Genomic DNA, 22419 nt, shown 5'->3' on the forward strand with positions numbered 1-22419 from the left:
CTATCGGCTGCTGCGAAACTGCCGGTTAGTCATCGTTTTCTCACACAATGTCTGCATTTAGTGCCTGGACCTTTTTCACAGCCTCCGTAGAGACCCATAATGCCTCAGTGTGCGCCGCTTGAGAGAGAGGAAAGTGGCAGCATTGTTGGAAATGTGGACCGTAATGATCACAGCTGGAAAGCCGGTTTATTCTGATGATCTTTTTCCTCCTCTGCATCACTGCCAGGAGGAACAAGACGTGTGCAGTTTGCCTGAGTCTGGAGGTCTTTGGGGCGGGAGGAGTGTGAGCTGAGCAGGAAGTAGGAAGGACATGCAGGATGAGAGGCTGCACGCTCTGAAAAGAACATCAATACGCTCCTTTATCGCAACACATCAGCTCCCTGTTTGTTGCTCTTTTAAAGGAGCTGCTTAAGACACTTTATGCTTCCCTGCTTTCAATTGTTTCTGGTGTCCGTTCCAAAATATACTGATTGTTATATTATTTTTCTTTTTAGATTCAGGTGTTTATCAGATACACTTGCAGTTGGGCTGCAGTTGCCATTAAATACTTCCTGTATTACCACATACTGTAGGCTTTTCAATAATGTTATAACTGTATATGCATATGAAAAGTAGACCAGTCACAATAAATCAATTAATCGCGTGATAAATTAAAAAGAGCTAAAAAAAAATTCCGTTTGCATAATTTATAGTTTTTTCTTTTTCCTCTCTTTCTACCAATAATTGGATGACAGAAGTTTTCATTCTGGTGCTTTGGTCTCAACTAGACCATTTATTAAGGACAGTTTTGTTTACCGAGACTTCAGTTTCCATTTTATTGTTGTTTCTGTTGCTTTGTTTATTTATGTTGGATATTAAAAATGTCTTCCAGTTCCGTGTTAAATATTCATTAGAGTTAAAAGTTTAATGTTCTCTTGCATTATTATGCCATTACCATTATATTACTTGAAAATGACCTCAAAACAACAATATAATTTATCGCAATAACTTCTTGGACAATTAATCGTCCAGAAAAGTTTGTTTTTGTGACAGCCCTATCCATATGTTTGTTGTTGTGGTTTTGCTGTTTTCTTTTCTCTCTTTCTGCAGGTTTAGAGACACTTTATTCTTCTCTGCTTTTGAACGGTTCTGTTGTCCAGACTCTTTGCTTGGGAGAGCAAATACTGACCACTCTTATCTTTCTGATGCTTCAAAATGTAACTTTTTTTAATGCAAGTCAATAATACACGCAAGTCATAAAAAATCCTCCTGAACAACAAATATGAATTCTAACTCGGAATACTTTTCCTACTGGAATAGATAAAGCTTGGGGTGGGGGTGGAGGGAGGGCGGGGGCAACTTTCTGTGAACCAATCAAACAACAGAATTTTCTCTCTCTGTTCTCAAAAATGTCTTCTTCCCTCTGCCAGGACCATTCTGTGCCTAAAGGGATCCAAGTGTGGTCAGGGCAAAGTTTATATTATGAAGAAGTTAGGACTCGATTATCTACACAGGAAATCTGAAAACCTCAATGGAAGTTGCACTAAAATCGGAGTAAATACTCCCAACAGAGTGTAAACATCTGAAATGATGCTAAGGTTGACGAGGTCTGTGAGTTGAAAACCTTATCGTTTAAGTGTAACCTTTTATAGTTTGTTTTTGATCAAATGCAGCAAATCTTTTTCATTATTTTCAGTTTAGGAATGCATTGATTAAGCATTTGTTGATATTTTCTCCACTTTATTCATGATCGCGCCCCCCCTCCCTGAATGGCGTCTATGAGACTGAAACCTCAATAAAATACAAGGAAAAAAAATTGCAAATTTAAGACTCTCTGGACTGAAAAGTATTTCACAGATATATTTCAACTGCTCTCTTTCCCCTTTCCCCCCACAATCAATAGACTGCAAATCCTTATAGATTTTAGCTAGGTGTGTTTATAGTTACCTAACAGGTCATTAGAACGACAGAAAACAAACAGAATCTCTGAGGATGACAAGGTGTTCCTAGTAGTACTTAAAAAATGTCATTTTAATGACATAAAATTGAAACATTTGGGAATAAATGATGGATTCATGCAAAAATGATAGAGAATAGAAAACATTTTTGTTTCAGCTAAAATTGACACCGAAAGATTTATTTGTAAAGCTTCTGAGCAACATTCACATCCTAACCACGTATTCATTTCATTTGAACTTTTTCCTATATTTCCACATTATAACCACAATTTCAATGTTTTATTGTGGTTTTTTGTGATAGACCAAAACAAAATGATTTATGGTTGTGAAGTGGAAGGAAATGATTAATGTTTTTTTTTAACAATTTCAGTGCTGATCAGTCAATACTAGCAATTACAGCTGGAAGATGTTTGTTTTAGAGGCGAAATCTCTGCCAGTTTTCAACATCATTTTTGCTTATTTATTGCAGCAAAGCTCAAGCTCATCCAGATTGGATGTAGAGACTTTTGGACGTTTATTTTTAACCCTTGCCACAGATTATCAGTTAGATCTAGGTCTGGACTTTGACTGGGCCATTAAGTGTTGCTGGAAGGTGAATCATTCTCGGCAGTGTTGAACAGGCTTCCTTCCAGAAACATCCTGTGTTTAGTTCCAACTTGTTTTCCATCAGCTCTGACCAGCTTCCCTTCCCTGTTTTGCATTATAGGAGCTATTTCTCAGTGCAAAACATTGTTAAAGCGTTAATAAAGGAGCCATGTTGTGGTGACTTCCTGAGGGCGGAGTTTCAGAAAGAGCAGGAGTTTCTTAAAGAGGCAGAGCCCAATTTCATGGTGTTAAATTACGTTGACAAATTTCTTGTAAGCCATATTTGATGTCTATACATACAGCATTTTCATAACAACTGTAGTTAGCATAGTAACTTCATTGTGCTATAAAATGGCAGTGTGTTTAAACTTCTTCGCAACCTTATCCCTGACCCGCTGGCTGTGTTCCTTGGTCTTCATGTTGATCTGCACACTTCCAAAGCTGATTGGTTGCTCTTGATTTTGATTATTTTCCTTCAACTTCATAACTCTGCTACTACTCTGTGTTGGTCTATTAATTCAAATACAGTTCATTGAACTTTGTGGATGTAATGAGATTAAAAATGAAAACGTCCTAGGAGTGAGAACTTCTGGTTTTCATCTTGCTCCTCTGTGTCGGTCCCTTTTTCTCAGTGGCTCCTGTCGTATTTTCAGCCAGACTCCTTATAAGACGTGACAGTATTTCGTTTCTTCCTTCGTCCAGAGCGGTCTTGTGTTGTAATCTCTTTGTCCATCTGTCGTTTCTTATTCCGAGCTCTAAATCAGTTCCGTGTAACAGTTTGACAGACATTGTTGTCGCACAATTAGTTTTAATCACGCTCTAATCCTATCTAATCTCATTAGCATGAAGTTTTCTCTCAGTGTTTGCTTAGCTCTCAGCTGAAGTTCTGGATTCTCCTTTCTCTCTCTCTGTACCGGGGAGTTTCCTGTCCTCCATGGGGGATTAAAGTTGACGAAAAGCACGTTCGGGTTGATGAAGTTGTTCAGACACACCTGCGTTCGAACAATCCCATATGGTGCAGCTATGCATGTAGGCACAGGCATGGCCGTACATATCAGCACAAGTGAACTACAGCAACATTTGGCTTGCATTTCCGCAGCAGCTTCTTCTGCAGACGGCAGGGAGGGGATGAGATAGCGATGGAGCTCTTTAAAGTTCTTTGTCTTAAGAAGTTTTTCCTTAATACTTTTTTTTTTGTTTTGGATTCTTGTTTGACCTTGACATGTAGGAGCCCAGGGTCCTAACAGATCCCTGCCTCCTTTCTTTGCTCAACTTGCTGGTTGTTGGCAGCTTGTTGGTCCCTGCTGCATGGTTTCATTGGTCCCTGTTGGATAACAACGTTGAGTAAAAGCAGGATGTACAAGCTGCTTTAGATACAAGCCCTTGCTTTTTGTTGCAGTTTTATTGCACAATCCACTTCTCTACACTATATCTGTCCTTTTAGTATTTCACTGAAGGATTTTAGCTTATGCTGCACGTTTACTGCCCACAATGATAAGTAAGTCCTGTTAAATCTGCGACTAAGCTGCCTTAAATGTTAATGGCGTAGATTCATCATTGTTTAAGAAACATTCCTCAGAGATTTTGGTCTATTTTAACAGGGTATCTGTGAAGCCATTGGAGGTAGAGTGAACTCATGTTCAAGAAACCAGTTTGAGATGGTCTGAACTTTTCAGATACAATTCTCTGTCCTGTACGGGGACTGCCATCTTAAGGGTGTTTTTTACAGATTATAGTCCGGTAGATTCAGCTCGATTGGGAACCAAAATGGCAATATTTGTTACATTTTCAGGTGGTGGGGTTCACTTTCACAGTGGGCCATGTCAAACAATTCAAACACTTTGAAAAACCAGTTTACCACCCTCACCTGTGATGGCGCTGCACCAAGAAACACTGAAGGAAACGGCAAAAAACCTCTGAAGAAGACATTGAGCCAGGCCAGCTGTAGGAACCCATACGAACTGATTAGATCCCAGTTGTCGCCCTTTGGTGGCTGTTATAGACATGCCATGTTTTGCTCTTAAAGAGGAATATTATGTAAAACATTTTCAGTATTATTTGTTATTCCCTCATTAGAAACATACCTGGAGTTTTATCTTGATTCTTTCTCATTCTCATGCATGTTTGAGAAATCTTTTAATCTCCCATGGCAACCACTCAGCCATGCAAACGCCTGGGTGGAACCTAGCAGAGTCTTCCAGGTGCAGCTCATCCTCAGAGCTGCAATTTACAACCTTCACAGCTCCCGCCTTTCACACCAGCCCTCCCCCAATACCCCCTTGCTCAGCTCCTTCAGACTAGCCAGCAGCAATTAGCAAACACTTGATACAACAGCGCATCTGCTGAGCTCATTACAGGAGGTGCTTCTCAGTGCAACGCTGGTAAAAATGTTGCACAGGAGCCATGTTGTGATTACTTCCTGAAAGCGGAGTTTCTTAAAGAGACAAAGGTCCAACTTCAAGGTGCTAAATTACAAAGTGAAATTTCTTATATAGTCATTTTTAAAACAACTGAAGTTAACATCGTTACTTGATTGTGCTATAAAATAGCACTGTGTGCCTGGAAAACTTATTATTCTGCCCCTTTAAATATTCTCTTTCTCTTTCACATTGTACTGTGATTGCTAACATATAATAGTTTTCTCCCATGTCAGAATTTACTTTTGTAAACTGTTTAAATGTTCCGTAATCAGGATATTGTAACAATGTTGTGAACTATGGTTGCACATTGTTAGGAAAACATTTTGTGCATTCAGTGCAGGGCGATTTTTACTATTGCTTTATTACTTTTTAAAAAATGTTTTAAATCTGTAATAAAACTTTCAATAATACACGAAGGAAGCAGGAAAAGCCTCTGCTATGCCAGTGTGAACAATAAAGTCTGAAAGACGCACGTCTCAGTAGAAAATCCTACAAAGCAAACAATGTGACATCATGGGGTCTGAACGCTAAACAAAAGCAAACAGACAGACCTGTCAACCGTCTGACTGAGCAGCAGGATAAAACCGAGAGCTGTCCCAGAAATAGAGGCTACAAGCGTCCCACAGTCTACTAGACCCAAAATAACAGTAAACAAACCCTACCTCGAGCAGAATATGACGCATGGAAAGTAATTAAGCGAATCCTCAAAGTCCACACTCCCTCTCCTGGTTTAGACTTCTTTTTTTATGGATAGAGTAATGCTCGTAGGGCAACAAACAGGTGATTGAAACGTGTAAAATAACTTGTTTATAACACTGTAAAATAGACTTTTGGAGAAAACGCATAAACAGAGCTTTAGCTGTTTACTGCACAAGATGGGTAAACATGTCAGTTTTGTTCCTTGTGGAGAAAATAAGTCACTTTATTGAACAACCTAACTATGGCAGAGCATCAGGACCACGCAAAGAAAAATTATAGTAAAATCACAAAAATAATCTTAAAATTGCGAGAAAAGTAATTTTATTATGACTACTCTTGTAATATGACTTTGTTTTATTTTGACTTTAATCTCACACGACTTTATTCTCATAACATTATCTTGTAATATTGCGACTTTGTTCTCAGGATATTATGATTATTCTAGTTTGGGTAGTAGTTTTACTTTATTCTCAAAATTTTACGATTTTATTCTCATTATTTTGACTTTATTCTCATGTGACATGATTCTTGTAATATTATGTCTTTATTCTCATTTTATTTTGACTTCTCATAATTTTATGACCTTATTCATATAATTTTAACTTCAGTTTCATATGACTATTCTTTTAATATGACTTTATTCTTGTTTTATTTTGACTTTATTATTATACGACTTTATTCTCTTCACTGTGACTTTATTATATTTCAACTTTACTCTTGTATGTCTTTATTCTCATAATTTTACATTTTGTTTTTTAGTGCGGCTCTAATACTCCAATATGAAAAAACGACTTTTTCTTGATTGCATGTTATGTTTTGGTAGTACCGGTTCATTCAGCTGCATTTCCTGGTTCTGACATAGCAGACCCCAAGGTTTCAGTAGGTGGTGCACAAAGAATGACCTCTCTTGCTGATATCCATTCTTCCGACCTTCTTAGGAGCAGATAGCTTCCTCTCTCAAAACATCAGCATTTGCATATAGACACAGACAAGCCTTGGTGAGCTCGTCCAAGTCTTACATCAGCCTTTTGGACCGGACTCATGATTGCCCCGGGCTGCCAAGCGCAGACATGAGCTTTCTCACACAACGTGTCTGCAGCTGTCAAGGTCAGCTTGAAAGCTCTTTCCTGCACAATTTTTGATTAGAGAAATATGTTTGTCCATATAATTGTGGGCTTTGGTATGTTGGAGGAAAAGTAACTTGCTTTGATGGTACAGCACCTGCTTCTTTATTCCTTAAAGGGGCAGTACTACGTAAAGTCGGGGTTTTTTTTCTTTTATGTCATGTTATAATGTCATTCCCTCATCAAAGACATACCTAGAGTATTGCCTCGATTCTTTCATGCATATTTGATAACTTCTTAAGTTTGTATGGCAACTATTCAGCTGTGCTAAACGCCTGGGTGGACCTAGCTCCGCCTTTGAGATGCAGCTTGTCCTCTTAGCTGCAGTTTCCAAGCTTCAGATCATTCTCCTCACAGGGAGCATCCCTCCCCTGTGACTCTCTCACTGAGTTCCTTCAGTCTAGCCAGCAGCAATTGGCAAACACCTGGTGAACTCATCATACAAACTACTACAGTTCGAAACGGGATCATGGAGACGCATTGCTGTGAAGGCGTGCTGAAGGCGGGTGTCGGAAAGGGTAGGAAGTTCTTAAAGAGACAGCAGCACAATTTCTAAAGTCAGATGATGCATGGTCATATTTTGTAAGTTATTTTTGATATATACAGCATTTTCATTAGAACTGAAGGTAGCATAGTTAATTAATTTGCAATAAAATTGCGCAGTTTGTGAAAAATGTCTAATACTTCTACTTTCCACATTCAAACACTACTTTGAATCTGTTCAGTTTAGAGCTGCAGGCACTACATGTAACATTGACTGTAGACACACTCCTATAAGTGTAAAAAATAAATATGTTTTCACCACAAGTTATTAATGTTGATGCAAGGAGCTGCCATATCAGGTCTCAAAGTCGATGATTAAAAAATCCTCGAGCTTTTCAAACAGGAAGCCCAATTTTGTGTTCCAGTTCATTTCTCCGACTCGGAAGTCGGACTTTCTGAGTTCCGACAACAAATGCAACGCAGCATAAAAAAAGGAAACAAAGAAGTTTACAGTAACAAAAGACGAGCTGCAGAGATGTACATGTCAGGTGGGAGATTCTTTTGACAGGACAATGGTGAGTAGGACTCCTCAAATCTGGCCTTTGTGAAATGTGGAACAATGTGCTCTGGTCAGATGAGACCACGCAGTTAGAGCTGCAATAGAATGATTCAAATCAGGAGTGTCAAATTCATGTCCACTGTGGTTGGGCCTTCACTGCTTTTAGATTTGTTTCCACTTCAACACACCTAAAGCAAATAACTAGCAGGACTCCAAAGAGCTTCACTGCCTGCTGAAGAGGAGATTCAGCCATTTCATTTCGGTGTATGGTTTAGGAGAGCACAACGGCTTTGCATCAAAAACTGGACAGCTGACAGAAGAATAACCCAATGGACTTGCATCTTAAAGGGACAGTATGTTTTTTCCAGCCACATAGTGACATTTTATGGCACAGTAATGTTAATTTAAGTTGGTATGAAAATGCAAGTTAAATAAGTCAAATATGACAAAAAACATTTTACTAACTAACTTATCTTGAAATGGGGCCTTTGTCTCTTTAAAACAACTGCTGCTCTTTCTGAAACTGCCTTCAGGAAGTCATCACGACACTCCTCTATTGACTCTTTAACAACATGTTTACCACTGTTTCACTGAGAAGTAGCTCCTGTAATGAGCTCAGCAGATGTGCAGATGCACAAGGTGTTTGCTAATTGCTATTGGCTAGTCTGAAGGAGCTGAATGGGAGAGGTGTGGCGGAGTGCTGCTCTCTGAGGCGGGAGCTCAGAAGCTTAGAAACTGCAGTTTTGGGGAGGAGCTTTGTCACCAAAGGTGGAGCTAGGTCCACCCAGGTGTTTTTCACAGCTAATAGTTGCCATGGGAGACTAAAGAATTTTTCAAACATGCATGAAAGAATTAAAGCAACACTCATGTTTTTGATGAGGGAATAACATTATAACATGATGTAAAGCCCCAAAAAGTTGATTGTACATAAGATTGTTGATAACCATGTCCCATCCACTTCACAACTGTACACTACTTTTTCTCTTATCACATAGAATCCAAATAAAAAAGTAGCAGTTTGTGGTTTTAACATGACAAAATGTCAAACAATTTAAAAAGACTCAGAGATATAAATACCTGGCATGGCACAGTTGGTGAAAATGTCTACTGTAAAAGGTTTAAAGACATGTGCTGCTTTACTACTCCCCCCTGCTTTTAAATGTGTAATCATAAGAAAAGAATAATTGCAGCAAAATGTTCTTCACCAAGCTCTCTGAGTAGCAGTAATAGTTGTCATTAACAACGGAGTGTAATTTAATAGACAGACTGTATGCAGGAATCCCGTACAGTTTACTCCAACATGAGTTCCTGTTGGAGAGCACCGCAGCCTGGTCTCTGTCAGCTGTCAGCGGTTCTCGTACAGACCCGGCCTGCGCTGTGCCATCGGCTCTCTCACCGCAATCACAGTATGTTTATGGACCTCTCGAGGCTCCGGGTTACAGGCCGGACTGCTGTGTCATTTTGTGGACCTAATTATGATTTGTGGACTTGATGCTTTTGGGGTCGGCTGCATATTTTTTTTATTTTTTTATTTTTTTATTGACCAGCTCTTGGTGGGTTTAATGCCGTTGTCACTCTGGCTATGGTGGATGTTTCCGTGACGTTGTCTTGAGCCTTTTGAGACCTTCTCCTGTCGTCCCTGTGACCTTTGGAAGACGGTGTTCAGTGGAAGACAATTTATAAATCGATAAACAGTTCAGTATTCCTTTTGATTTAAGAGTAAAGCTGAACGAGATGAGCTAGAAGTTTGAAAATGATTTCTATAAAAACTCTGGCCCTGCTCCTATAATAACATCTGGATCTGGTTTTGGTCAGTACCCTTCCCAGAATAGTAATGCAAAGCGGACTGCCTCTTAGCTGAAGGTTGCCTAATGGCTTAATAATTGAGTTATTCCTCCTGATTCCCACAAATTCTTCAAAAGAATGGCTCACTATTAAAAAACTGCTGATTTCTGCTTCCCTTACCCGTCTCTTGTGCCCATCCTCCCAACATCCTCTCTTGTTAGGGAAACAGAGCGTGTTTTGTTTTTGCAATTATCACTTGGGCCAAAACCACGTTTCTGAAGCCCAAAGGTCGCAACAACTTGCCCTTTGGGGTTCTGTTTAAGTGCCACTTAAGACCGCTACTGTAGCTAATCACAAGGATTTATGAAGTGTATCACCAAGAGACCAGCGGACCAGAGAGCAGTTGCTGGCACCCTGCTAAGGTGTTACAAACCCTCTTTTCTTTTGTCTTGACTTTCTTTTCCATTTTCTGTTAAAGCTTCCGATTGATGGCAGCTGGTGAAACGTTCTTTGTTCTCCGTTTGTTGGCTCTGAAAGAGGGTACATTTCACTGCCGGCACAAGCCTTTTCTTCCTGCTGCCGATGCCGGTCATTCCTTAAACAGTCCTGCACAGAAAGCTTTAGATTGATCTTGAGGGGGCCCTTTACGGCTCCCTGATCCATCCAATCACATTCCAGTGTAGTTCTTGTGAAGGTTTTTTCTGTTTTGCATAATTCCAGGTTCATGTCCAACCATTAGCGCTTCCAATGTTTCCGGTAATTGGGAGTTTTCACTAGGTCTTACTGGTGAGAGGTGTAGATTGGGGTTTGGAGAATAAAGAAAAAAACAAAAAACTGAGTGGAAGAACGCAAGCAGTGTTCTTGGTGAGCTTCAGAGGCATGTACTACAAGATCCAGATGTTACCCCCCCCCCACCGCACCCAACCCAGGCACATGCACACACACCCAACCATCTTCATAGTTACCATCACAAACTTGAATCTATTTTTAGGAGGAATTTTATGTGATTTTCAATAACCTCTACAAGTAACAATTTGAAACACATTGCAGAGTGTTCTCACAGCATGCTGTTGCCAACACCATGTTTCAGTTTGGGTATTTTGCAGACCCATTGAATAAATTAGAGTATTATTGAAAAGTCAAATTATTTCCCGAGCTTGAAAATCATTAATACACACAAATGGATGATTAAAAACCTTAATGAAAAATATGTTGAATACCAGTTTGAAGGTTGTCAACTTTCATGTGCTTTTAATGTGACAAATGAACCTCATTCAAACATGCAGTCTAATTCATTGAATAATCGCCTTTTTATGTTGAGGTGTAAAATATCAATGTTATTTTGAAGTCCATGTCACCCATCCCCATTTTTTTCCTCTTTAGGCTCTAGTGGCCTTTATTGAACAGATCGTTTATTTAGCCATAAACACACACAAAAATATTACGTTTTAAATTTTATTTTCTTAATATTCCACTTTTTAAAGATGAAAACAAGAACTCCTCATTAGCTCCTTGCCTTATCCAGGGAAATATATCTGTCCCTTTGCTCCTCCTACTTTTGTTAGCCTCTTTAAATCTCTACCCGATAATGCCTTGGGTCTGGTTTGAGTGAACACAACAACAGGTCAGAGCTAATGAGCTCTCTGTGAGGAATGCAATGTATAGGCACCCCTCCACACACACACACACACACACACACACACNCACACACACACACACACACACACACACACACACACATGCGCGCGCACACACACGCACTCTTCCCCCTCCATCCTGTGGCAAATGCCATACGCTTGGATACCTACAGCTGGGGGGTGGAGGGGACACACTTCCCATTAGATTCCTTAAAGAGGCCTGATTGGTTGAGAAAATGTCAAAGGGAAGTCAAAATTGCTTCAGATTCTGCCTCGCACATCTGTGTGAATGCAGGAAGCAACGGTACTGACACTGATGAAGAGGTTAAGTCAGATTGGGGGACTGCACTGGGAGGGGGGAGTTGAATCGGGACTGCAATTAGTTTTACCATTTGTTCACCTTCCTCACTCTTTTTCTCCTTCTAATCCCCCAAAGTTCCCCTTATCCATAAGTGACCTTTGCCGTGGGAGGTCGATATTGCGTTCCTGCAGGATGACCTTTGGTAATGAGAAGGTAGGTTAACAGGCGACCTGGAAGCACTTTGTCCCCATCTCCTGGGAACTCAAACAGTGAGCATACAAAGGCACACAGCAACAGCTGCTCCATCCCTTGCTCTTGTCTAGAAATAACAGGAGCATAAACACTAACCACATCCCCATGAGTGATGCGCTTGAGGTGTCATGGACTTCTATAGCAAAGAAGAGCTTCCCCACAGCACTAAACATTTTGCGTGTGGGACAGAAAGTTCAAAGGTGGTCTCATCTGATTGTAGTCCCTGCTTCCATGTGTGTGCTGTGTCCTCTACGTGAGTTGAAGCAGACTGCAACTGAGACAATTGATCTCTTTGATTCTGAACAGTTTACCACATGGGTCATATTTAGGGGTGAGCAATATGGACTTAAAGTTTTATCATGATATTTTGTGTTACTATTGTGATAACAATTAAAGTGACAATAAGAACTATTTGTCACTTATTTTTAGGCAACTGTTTGGCTGTTTGACTACATGACACAAAAACAAAGATACAGTTCACACAATATTTTGTAATATGCTTCTTTTGGACGCCAATCACATGTAGGCATGCACCAGTCCACTTTTTTCACTTCTGACACTAAATCTCAGATATGAGGCTGATATAATATATGTATCATATCTACTGATACCGATCTGATAAAAAAAAAGACAGTGCTGAATTGACTTCAAGCATTTCTATTTTTAAACACAAACATACATGTATTCAATCACAACTTTATTTTATAACTCTGCACCAGTACAGCTCTCTTCTGTTATGACCCTGCTTTTAACATCTCCACAGGGTAAATGGGGCAGCACACAAATGCCCGGCACACCTCAGAGCCACAACTTTTTTTCCAGATACATCTTCTAAATCTCTTGGCTGCAGATAAAGCATGGATACAGTATCCTTGTTGACCTGTAGCACATCTGCGATCATGAACTCTTGCATTCTCCATGCTTACTCCTCGGTTTATCGGCGTAACATTGGAATAACTCAGCAGACAGGTGTATTGGGTTGACGTATGCCCTTTATCCTGAGCAAGAAAGTTTGCTTTAAGTAGGTTAAATCAGGCAGCTCCAACACTTTAAATTATTAAAACTAAATTGTGGTATGATTCTAAACTAACCTTTCCCTCTCATCAAGAGCCTATTTAGTTTAGTCACCACGGCCTGCTTTGGTTTGCCTTTGCCTTTTTGGAGTCTCTCCCAGCACTGCTGCTTTCATCACTGTAGATCTTTCATGCCGATATGCCCATGTAATTTGATACAAGCTTAATCTTCCCCCACCTTTTCTTTTAAAATCTGACTTGTCCCATTGCAATTCACCTATCTAGCAAGAAATCACACAGCTGAAAAAAGACACAAGTGGAGACAGGAGCGGGTAGAGGTTTCTTGGCTGGCATCCATGTTTTACAAAGACGGCTAATCTACCTCTGTAGCAGGCCATGCAGTTCTTTTCTTTAACTTGAGAACCTGAGAAAAAAAGACTCCCTCCCTTTTTACACATAAATGTATTGCATATTGTACACCAAGGAAAAATATCACAGAGGGCCAAGTGTACACCAAAATATCTCCTCAAAAGTATTGATGTCGTCTGCGGGTCCAAAAACTGTTTAGTGAAAGTGGACTAGTTGAAGTGCAATATCAACATTGTTGTTCCAATGCATTAAGGCATAAAACACACCCACAAACTTCTGACCAGTCACACAACTCATCGCACAAAGTTGTGTGATGAGTAGAAACAGCCTCCTTGCTAACAAGATATAGCTATTTTAGTATATCATTGAGAGACAATTTTTGTCGCTTTGGATGAAGCATGAGAGAGCCTTGGTCTGGTTAAAAACCAGCCCCTAGTTTTATGCTTTGCTTCTTACAGAGACTCTGGATCCTTGGCTATTGAACAATTCCTGAGAAGTCCAGCTCAATGGGAGAAATTCCAGATGGAACACTGAAGGGAGATGAGAATTGAGTGGAATTGCATAGAAGGCAATGGCCAGGCAGGGAGAGCCATAGCTCATTATAGAAAGTTCTCTGTTCTCTAGTCGTACTTTTTTTATTGGTATGTATATATAAAAAAATCACTCTTAGAGCCAGAAGTGGGGCTTGTTCAGACTCCTTTGCTCCAAAACAATATTTTTATTATCTCATCTGCTAATAATTGCGTAGCATTTGAGACAACAAATTATTAGTTCCTTATTAATCTGTCATGTACAAGTTACCTGTACCCTTAAAGGTCCCACCCCTTTTTCGGGGCGTAAAATATACAGCACTGACAAAGTACACACACAGAGTGGTGAAAATGAAAGCAAGCGGGGCGTGTTGAAAATTCATGTGACTAAAATATCAGATCAAATGGATAGCGGAGTGATGGAAACCACTGATGGTTTCACGTCGTTAGGATGTAGCTCCCCTTAGGGCCTGGATACAAGCAGCTGTTGTGTTCCCTCCTACGGCAGGATGGCCCACAGCTGTTGTTACTGGTCCTCAAGATCCGGCAGATCGACACTGGGGTGAACTTCAACACCAACCTGATTCCACTCATGCTGAGTTGGGAAAAGACAGCGGGGTTTGTTTGGCTATGGGTGGACCTCAAACCGATGCAAGAAGTTCAAAAACCCACATTGTAACTTATCACTTCTATGCATGAGTGTGATGCTCACCTTTGGGAATGCAGAAAAGAGATATGTTGCAAAAAATGATACAAGGGCTAGTGTCTGAGGCCGACGACCCGAGCCTAACTTTACAACAGCAATACAGATTCTCTGTTACACAGCCTAACCTGCGAACGGGGCAGGAATAAACCAGATTTCAGAGCTGTCTTGTCTGTCTAGAAATGGCTTTCGTTCAGAGGAAATGAGTCTACGATACACAGGCATTGCTCAAATTCCTCCCCTTGTCATCGCTGCTAAAGCAAATAATGGCTTAGGGGGAAGGATTCCGCCACTGAATCAACAGATTGTTTGTATCTTCACAGGCTCAAAGGGAACATTTTCAAGGTTTTGAAAAGGTTAGAGCTTTTTTTTCCATAGGAGATGATTGCTTGCCTCACTGAAACCATGGGGTTTCAGCATCTCAGTTCAAAGAGATATAAGGATTTCACCTCTCGGGATTGGAGTGACTCGTTTAAAAGACACTGGACATTGGAAAATTTGCTGCAAACCTGCCTGCCTAGAACTACCAGTAATGTGACTTCCATTCAGACTGGAATAATATCAGCATGGGAGCAGTATTTTTTTTTGTTTTTTTACAGTGACATAGTTACATGTTCATGGTGAACCACATTCATTTGAGAGAGAAGGTCAGAAGGAGTACAATATTATTTATGGAGGATTTCATTTTTTTAAGGAAACCCTTTTGGACAATTGAGGGTTCAAGTTTTAAAACCAGACCACAATATGTTTTAGAGTGAACTCTAACACATTAGCTTAACAAAATAGGTTCCCTGAGATTGGTTCTGTGTTTTCGATGTTGCATATCAACATATTTTTAAATTGTTTTCTCTTGTTGCTTTCTGTCTCTTGATTTCCAGCCTTTCGTCTTTTCTGGTTTGGATGAGCTTTCCTCAAACTGGGAGGACTGGTTGAAATTTAAGCCCTGTTTCTGGGTAAAGAAACTACCTTTGACCTGAGGTCATTCCTCTAAATTGGCTAAAAGTTCCTCTTTTTTCCCCCCGTCTTGTCCATATTGAATTCTTAAACTGTCTCTAGCTCTCTCTTCTCCATATCGACACACCTCAGTAATTGGTGATGTGGACCATATGTTTGGCTTGAATGGCCTCCTGTTCTATAAAGCCATTAGACATAGTCAAAGATATATTATAACCTTGTTATTGGGCTACCTGTCACTGGCTGGGTAGCCATCACGTTTAGAGGGGTTAAGCCTTCCAGTCCTGTTTCCGTTTTTCTGGCCTTCTCAGATAGTGGATCTGTCAAATCAAACATATTACTTCAAAGCACAATGAATATAGAATTATCATTGTGGGTAATTTTCACAGTTAAATAATTTGCTTGGAACTTTTTACTGGAACATTTTTTATTTTTTAGCAAAGCAGGGGTATGAGGTGGGTGTATGAAATTCCAGCTGGATGGGGTTGGGTGAAAAACGCTTGCATTTTTTGGGAACTTGTGTTTTATGGGGTCAGAGTTTAGGTTGTTGACTTGCCATCCGGCGCTGGTCTTTTCACTCCTTTACCATTGCGTGCCCTGGTGGTCTCTCGTGTCACACGGTGTAAAATTGAGAAGTTCACTATTTTAGTTTGCTCATGGTAATGGTCTTTCATGTTTTGCATTACTAAGTTGACCCAAATGGGGTTCAAACCCAGAGTTAATGGAAGGGAGGCATGATGTAAAGACTTTGAAATAGATTTATAAAGTCAAATTATAACGAGATTTTAGCATTTGAGTTATCTTTATAATTAATGCAAATTGACTAAAAACCAACCCAAACTGTCCCTCCAGTTTTTCGCAGTTTCACGATTGTGGAAATTCACAACGCTAATGTACAGCTGTGCGTTTATTGCTGATTTCCCACAAAAATGTTCTAAAACAATGGGCTTATGTGACAGCTAACTCTCACCTGCTGGTTGCAGTATTTTTTATTCTTACACTGCTGCCTCAACCTTACTTGATGTCAAGTTATAGACTGTGATGGATATGGCGAGAAACAAAAATGACATTTACCGTTGTACATTTGCGCAAAGGTTGGAGCATGAAAATGKGTTATGTCCAAGTCTGCTGATATTGAAGTTTTWAAAAAAAATGGTTTTATTGGCTCTAGTAGCCTTTGAGAGTGCTTAGACAGGAAAGTAGGTCATGAGAGAGGGGGAAGACATACGGCAAAGGTCATGAGGCGAAGAATCAAACCTGTGACAGCCGCGTCGAGGACTAAGGCCTCCTTATGTGTGTTGTGCTTTACCCCTGAGTCACCACAGCAGCCCATAATCAAGTTTTTTAAAGAATTAAAATGTTTCTGTGCCCAGTCTCACTGATCTATATTGGTGCTTATTTTCTCTGCTTATGTAGTGGATGCATTTTCCTCTTGGTAAAACCCAAGCTATCTGCTTTTTAACTACTGTTGATTGATGTTATAACCTGCGGAGTATCAATAGTAACACCTCAGCCTTGATCAAATTATGACAACCTGTATTAAAAAAATGATTAGAGACAGAATATTCTCTTTGTTTTTCCACAGATCCAGATGTGAAAGCCTCAGCTGGTCTGAACACATGAATTCATGCAGAGCATGTTCCAGTGTCATGTTGCAGGTGAGACACGCTGATCCAAAGCACAACCCCTTTCACCAGACGTGTACCAGATAGGTCAATAAATCTAACATTTTTTGATCACAATCTGGAAAATGTCCTTCATTTTTTTCCCCCTTTGATACCAGAACATTATCACAAAAATAAACATCTTTATATCGATCTGGATCAATCAATTCATCTGTTCTATGTAAACTGTATTAGCTAAATGAATATTTGTATGCTGTGTGTGAAAATGGGTGGCTTTGGACTGTTTTATATCAGAAACTCAAGGCCATAGATTTATCATAATCACAACCTTTCATGCACCGTTGCCAACATAAAACCAAAAAGAGAACAAATATTATTTTTGATTGATCTTGTTCAATTAAAGCAAACCAAAAAAAAACAAAAACTAGACTGGAACGTCATACCATTGAAGAAGGAGCAGAAGCAGAGCTGACTGGATATTGTAGCACAAATGCTGTCTTTGAACTAGATCCACAATAAAATTGAAAAACTCATGTTTAAATAGGCTTTCGCATTCACCGTATATTCATTCTGACAGGCTTGTCTTGACTTCATGTTGTGAACAGCCCTTTAAAAGCCCGCCCACCTCCTCTTTATGTGCTGGAAAAGTCAGACCCCTTTCATCAATGCCCCTTAATCACAAGCAGCCTAATAAAGAAAACATGCAAGGAGTCAAGAGCCACTGCTGGCCTTCCTCCTTTCACCATGCCTCTGTCTGGCAGGTCCAGACAAGCATGCTGTAACCAAAAAAAAAAAAAGCTGAAGATGTTTGTTCTTCACCTGGCAACAGCTGAGTCACTGAGCCAGGTATATTTACCTCCAGCTCTGTCCGAACAGACTATTCAAAGTTGGAAGAAAAAACATTTTTCCATTAGCTTCTGACAGCACTGATGTGTAAATTGTGGGCAATTCTCCTCTGAAAACATGTTAGTTAATGTGTGATTACAGCGCTGTCAGGGTTGTGTGGTCATTCACAAATTTTCTGCAGCAAGGAAAATAATACAGAATCCAAGGCGATCTGGATCTTATTGCTTTTGCGCTTTTTTAACATATGATTTCATGCTGTGGCAGAAGTCTGAAGTTCAGGAAGCAGTGGAGAATTGGACGCTCAGGGAAACGCCAGCACAAACACACACATATATACACTTTTCTCCCAAAATCTTTCTTCCTTAGCTTTTGTGACACACAAACAAAATGGTTACTTCTATTCAACTGAGGACTTTGTGTTCCATTCATTTTAGTAGATGCATTTATGCCTAAGCCAGACATTTTCCCTAACCATTACCAGTGTATTCTTGGTACCACTAAACTAGCGGTTCAAACGTGGGCGGTACCGCCCCTCTGGGGGCGTTCAGAGGACGGCAGGGGGCGCTGGCGGACACTTTTACAAAAGGGGGGCGCTGGGATGCCTTTGGGGGGGCGTTTGGTCGAAGATAAACTTTACACCTTAAATGCACAACAATGCCAATTTAGACTTTGAGCAACTTGGTAAAACTGTATTGTGTAACATTAAATCAAGCTTGGCTGCAACTGTATCATGGCAGCTCTTCTTCTATTCAGTGTTTGTTAGCTTCTGTTAGCTTCTTGGCGCAGCTCCGTTCTTCTGCTACTGGTAGCTAAAATCACGATACCCTCACTGTGTATCCCTCTGAAAAATGAACCCATTTAAATAAAGAAATAAAGAAATCCCTCCATGGGTGACACCACGATAGAGAGCGTTCATTTTATAGCGTTAACACCGGAGCTGTAAGTGGTCCGGTATGAAACGGGGTGATAGAACAACGGTACCACAGCACTTTTAAATTTCAATAACCAGAATGCAGAAATTGTTTTCGTTGTTTTAAGAGGTTTATGTCAGTCTGCCTTTTCCCCATCGATACGCTTCCTGACGGCCCTGCACCTTAGGGGCTTAAAAAAAACGACGCGCACATTGCGCAAAACTCTGAAACAAGAGAAGCGGGACATAAAACGGAGCGACGAACTAGATGTGAATTATGGCATAAAAACAGAGAATCCGACGCTGAGCAGTGAAAAATCAACACATGATGTGAAAAACGCGACGATTAGGCGGCGCAGCAGGTGATGAGTGAATATTACTGGTGGTCAATAAACGATCAAATAAATCTAGCAACAGGTAAGAAACTAAAGTGGACATAGCAATAAACCAAGAGAGGATAACACTAATCAAATGAAACTAAATGGAAATGAATGAAGAACAAAATGCAAGAATAAACTAAGATAAATACAGAGGAATAAACTGGTATGGCAAGACCTTTCGACCAATAATTCATACAGAGGACTGTATGGCAAGAATAAACAGACACTATTTTCAGATAAAAGGTAAAATAATATTGTTGAAGTGCCATGGGTTTGTTGAGACCACATCTAGTACTGAGAATAAATACATCTTGCAGACCATAACAGTAAATAACTGATCACTTATTTATGTTTTTAATTAGATTTGATATATTTATTTCTTCAATATTATTTTTCATGTCAGTGTTAATGTCATGAGGCTGATGACTCCATGACACTTTCAATTTGACTCATTAGGATTTGATTAAGAACCAGATTTGTTCTTTGTAATTTCTGTCTAGTAAAACTATTAATCTATAAATCAATAGACAGGTCTATATAAAGATATAATCCATGTTTCTGTCTCATATTTCTATGGCATAAAAAGGACCTGAAACTTTTGTTTTTCCACTGAAAGCTCTGGTTTGMACAATAAATGCCATGTGGGGGAAGTTTTATGGATGATACTCTGATGTCCCATTCTCCTGAAGGCAGCACAGAGCTGCACCACCAGAAACCGACAGAAACACTGAAGAGAAGAAGAGCTRTGATTAATGTAGTTAAAGTTCTATCCATGTTTTAATGTTGCAGAGCTCAGTCGTTTTGCAAATAGTTCAAAGTTTAAACTGGCATGTTGAACATCTTTTATTTAGTCACTTTGTGCAAGATTTAACAACTATAAAATGGCACAGAATAAGAATATTTTTTCCACTCTGACTGGCTGCTGTTAGGCCTACCAATTTTAACTTGAATGTTCATTGCATTTTTCATAGACACCTGTGACAATAATTTCTATTCCGATGACTTTTTTGTTCTCTGGGAAATTATTTTTTGATGATAAATACAGAAACAAGCATAAAATTCAAAAGATCTACAATAGTGATAGTAATATTGATGATAAAATAATAGTCAGTGCAAAGTAGCCTGCAAATTCTTTGGTGGGGGGCTGTGAGGGACCTGGATAAAGGGTAGGGGGGCGCTGGTATGAAAAAGATCCACACTGCTCTTAACTGAACAACTGCATCTCTAAACCTAACTAGTTGAGCTTATGAAATCCAATTTTTTTTCATGTGTGTGCGGTCGATCACATTTCCAAATCTATGTGATGTATGTGATCTCCTTTGTAAGAAATGCAGACAACCTAAAAATGCCCCGCATTCGCAGTAGAGGGTGCAATGACATCGCATGTAGCGAGCGTGCTCAGCGATTGCGGAAGTTAACATGGATGGTAATGGTGGAGAGATTTTAAAGTTGTTGTTCAACAAGTGCCTGGACATTAACAATTTAATCCGTCTTACTGTCCCCCATGGTTGCTGTTTTTCTTCACGCGTCCACGTATGAGGACGCAGAATAGTGACGTTTGTTGAGTTAGCACCACATATGGAAATGGTCTGGGTTGCGTTCGTAAAAATCCGATCTGTGTTGTTCAAACAGACATGAAAAGATCAGATACAGGTCGCATAAGGCCAACAAATTTTTTTATTCGGGTCACGTCAGCCTGCAGTGTGAACATAGCCCAAATCTTGGACTTAAATTTGGTCGGATTTCAACATAGCCAGTAAATTAACTCTCACACAAAGTGAAATTTGTTTAAAAAAATAAAATAAAATCATGAGAAATGAGAACATATAGCAACTCAAAGCACCCATGGTAGGAGTTTAACCATTAGTACTGATGACACTGGGTCTCATTGAAACATTTGGATCTGTAACCAATGACTGATTCACCCTCCCCTCTCCTCCCTGGCAGCTGTGTTGTCCGTCTCGTGCATGGGAACCCTTGATTACGGGGCTGACTGTACTTTTTGGGTCGAGTCTGGCAGCCAGTTCACCGCTCTGCCCGCCGCCGGCACACACGCAGCACCCAGTCCTCCGCTTTGATCATGGCGCGCTGTAAATGACTGTTTCTCCATCACCCCATGCCTCAGGTCATCCACCGGGCTTTATTGGCCTAATGAATGCCTCGGCGATGTTTATCTGTGCTGTAACGGGTCTGACTGAAAACGCCTCCGGCAGCCACTTCGTGTCCAACGAGCTCACACTTTGGCAGACAGTACTGCAGCGTGCGCTTCATTAGAAGCCTCAGCTGCGAGGGCCGCAGATCATTTCTTCATTAAAGTTTATGATTTGTTGATTTTAATAATCTGTTGTGTGATTGTTTGGAGAGCATTAGAAAACCAGCGCTCCTTCGGTTAATGGGATACAGGTGTTCTAAAATGACATCAGTGTTTGAGCTTAGTTGGAAGTGGTTGTATTGCTGAAATATAATTATATATATATATTTTTTTCTTTTAAAAAACCATCCAGATGTGATTTATGATTAACCTTTCTCTGTGTAATGAATAAAATATATTAACATATGATGAAAAACTGCAAATGTTTTGGACTATGTAATTAATATGTCTTGAGTGATCAATAACAGATGCTTGAATTGGATGCATTATGGGCATCAGAGTTTAATAAATACTGGAGTTGGCATTGAGCCTCTCAGCCAGTTTAAATATTGACAAGACGTTTGGCTGTGTTTTGCATTAGGTCTTTGCCTGTGACCAGCAGCTTAGCTGTAAGAATTAGAAATTGCGTAGCTTCAGGAGTTGAGTGTTGATGTTTCCCCAAAGGAAAATGACCAAACCCTCATCATCAGCCCTCTGTTACAGGCATATCTGAGCATTTCCTGACTGTTTTATAATAAAGCAAAATATGTCAGGAGTAATCCTCCAGACTTTAGCCTCATAATATCTCAAGAGGAAAATTATGCATTATGCATGTTGACCGGTTCCTTTTTAATGAAGCAGAGGAAGTTATTGTACTTGTACCAGATGTGGTGTCTGGTTAAGTTTGGGAGACATATTATGGAAAGTAAAAAAATAAAATTCCTCTTATGCCAGTTGGCCCAAGGTACTGAAACAAACTTGAGACCAAATTTCTTCTTTCCAATTGTGGCCCGGCAAAAGGTGAGGCATCTTAATGGAGAACAAGACTTGTAACATGAACAAAATATGGCGGAGAAAGAAGAATGAGAATGTAAGAAAAAGGACAGGAAGGATTATTCACTTTTCTTTCTCTTCTGATTCTTCTTCATCCTTCATTGTCACCTCATCTTCTTCTTC

At 39.9% G+C, this 22419-nt stretch overlaps 1 protein-coding gene across 5 annotated transcripts in view; it reads left to right on the plus strand.

Moving 5' to 3' along the window:
* Positions 1 to 22419, plus strand: part of disp1 (dispatched homolog 1 (Drosophila)) — an 85331-nt gene that overhangs the window by 10440 nt on the left and 52472 nt on the right. For all 5 annotated transcript variants that reach the window (XM_008398139.2, XM_008398141.2, XM_017302282.1 and 2 more), the window contains one exon: positions 16937 to 17009. The gene's annotated coding sequence lies outside the window, so the exon portion shown is untranslated. The remainder of the gene's footprint in view (positions 1 to 16936; positions 17010 to 22419) is intronic.

Source organism: Poecilia reticulata, linkage group LG21, assembly GCF_000633615.1.
Source record: "Poecilia reticulata strain Guanapo linkage group LG21, Guppy_female_1.0+MT, whole genome shotgun sequence".
NCBI classification, from domain to species: Eukaryota; Metazoa; Chordata; class Actinopteri; order Cyprinodontiformes; family Poeciliidae; genus Poecilia; species Poecilia reticulata.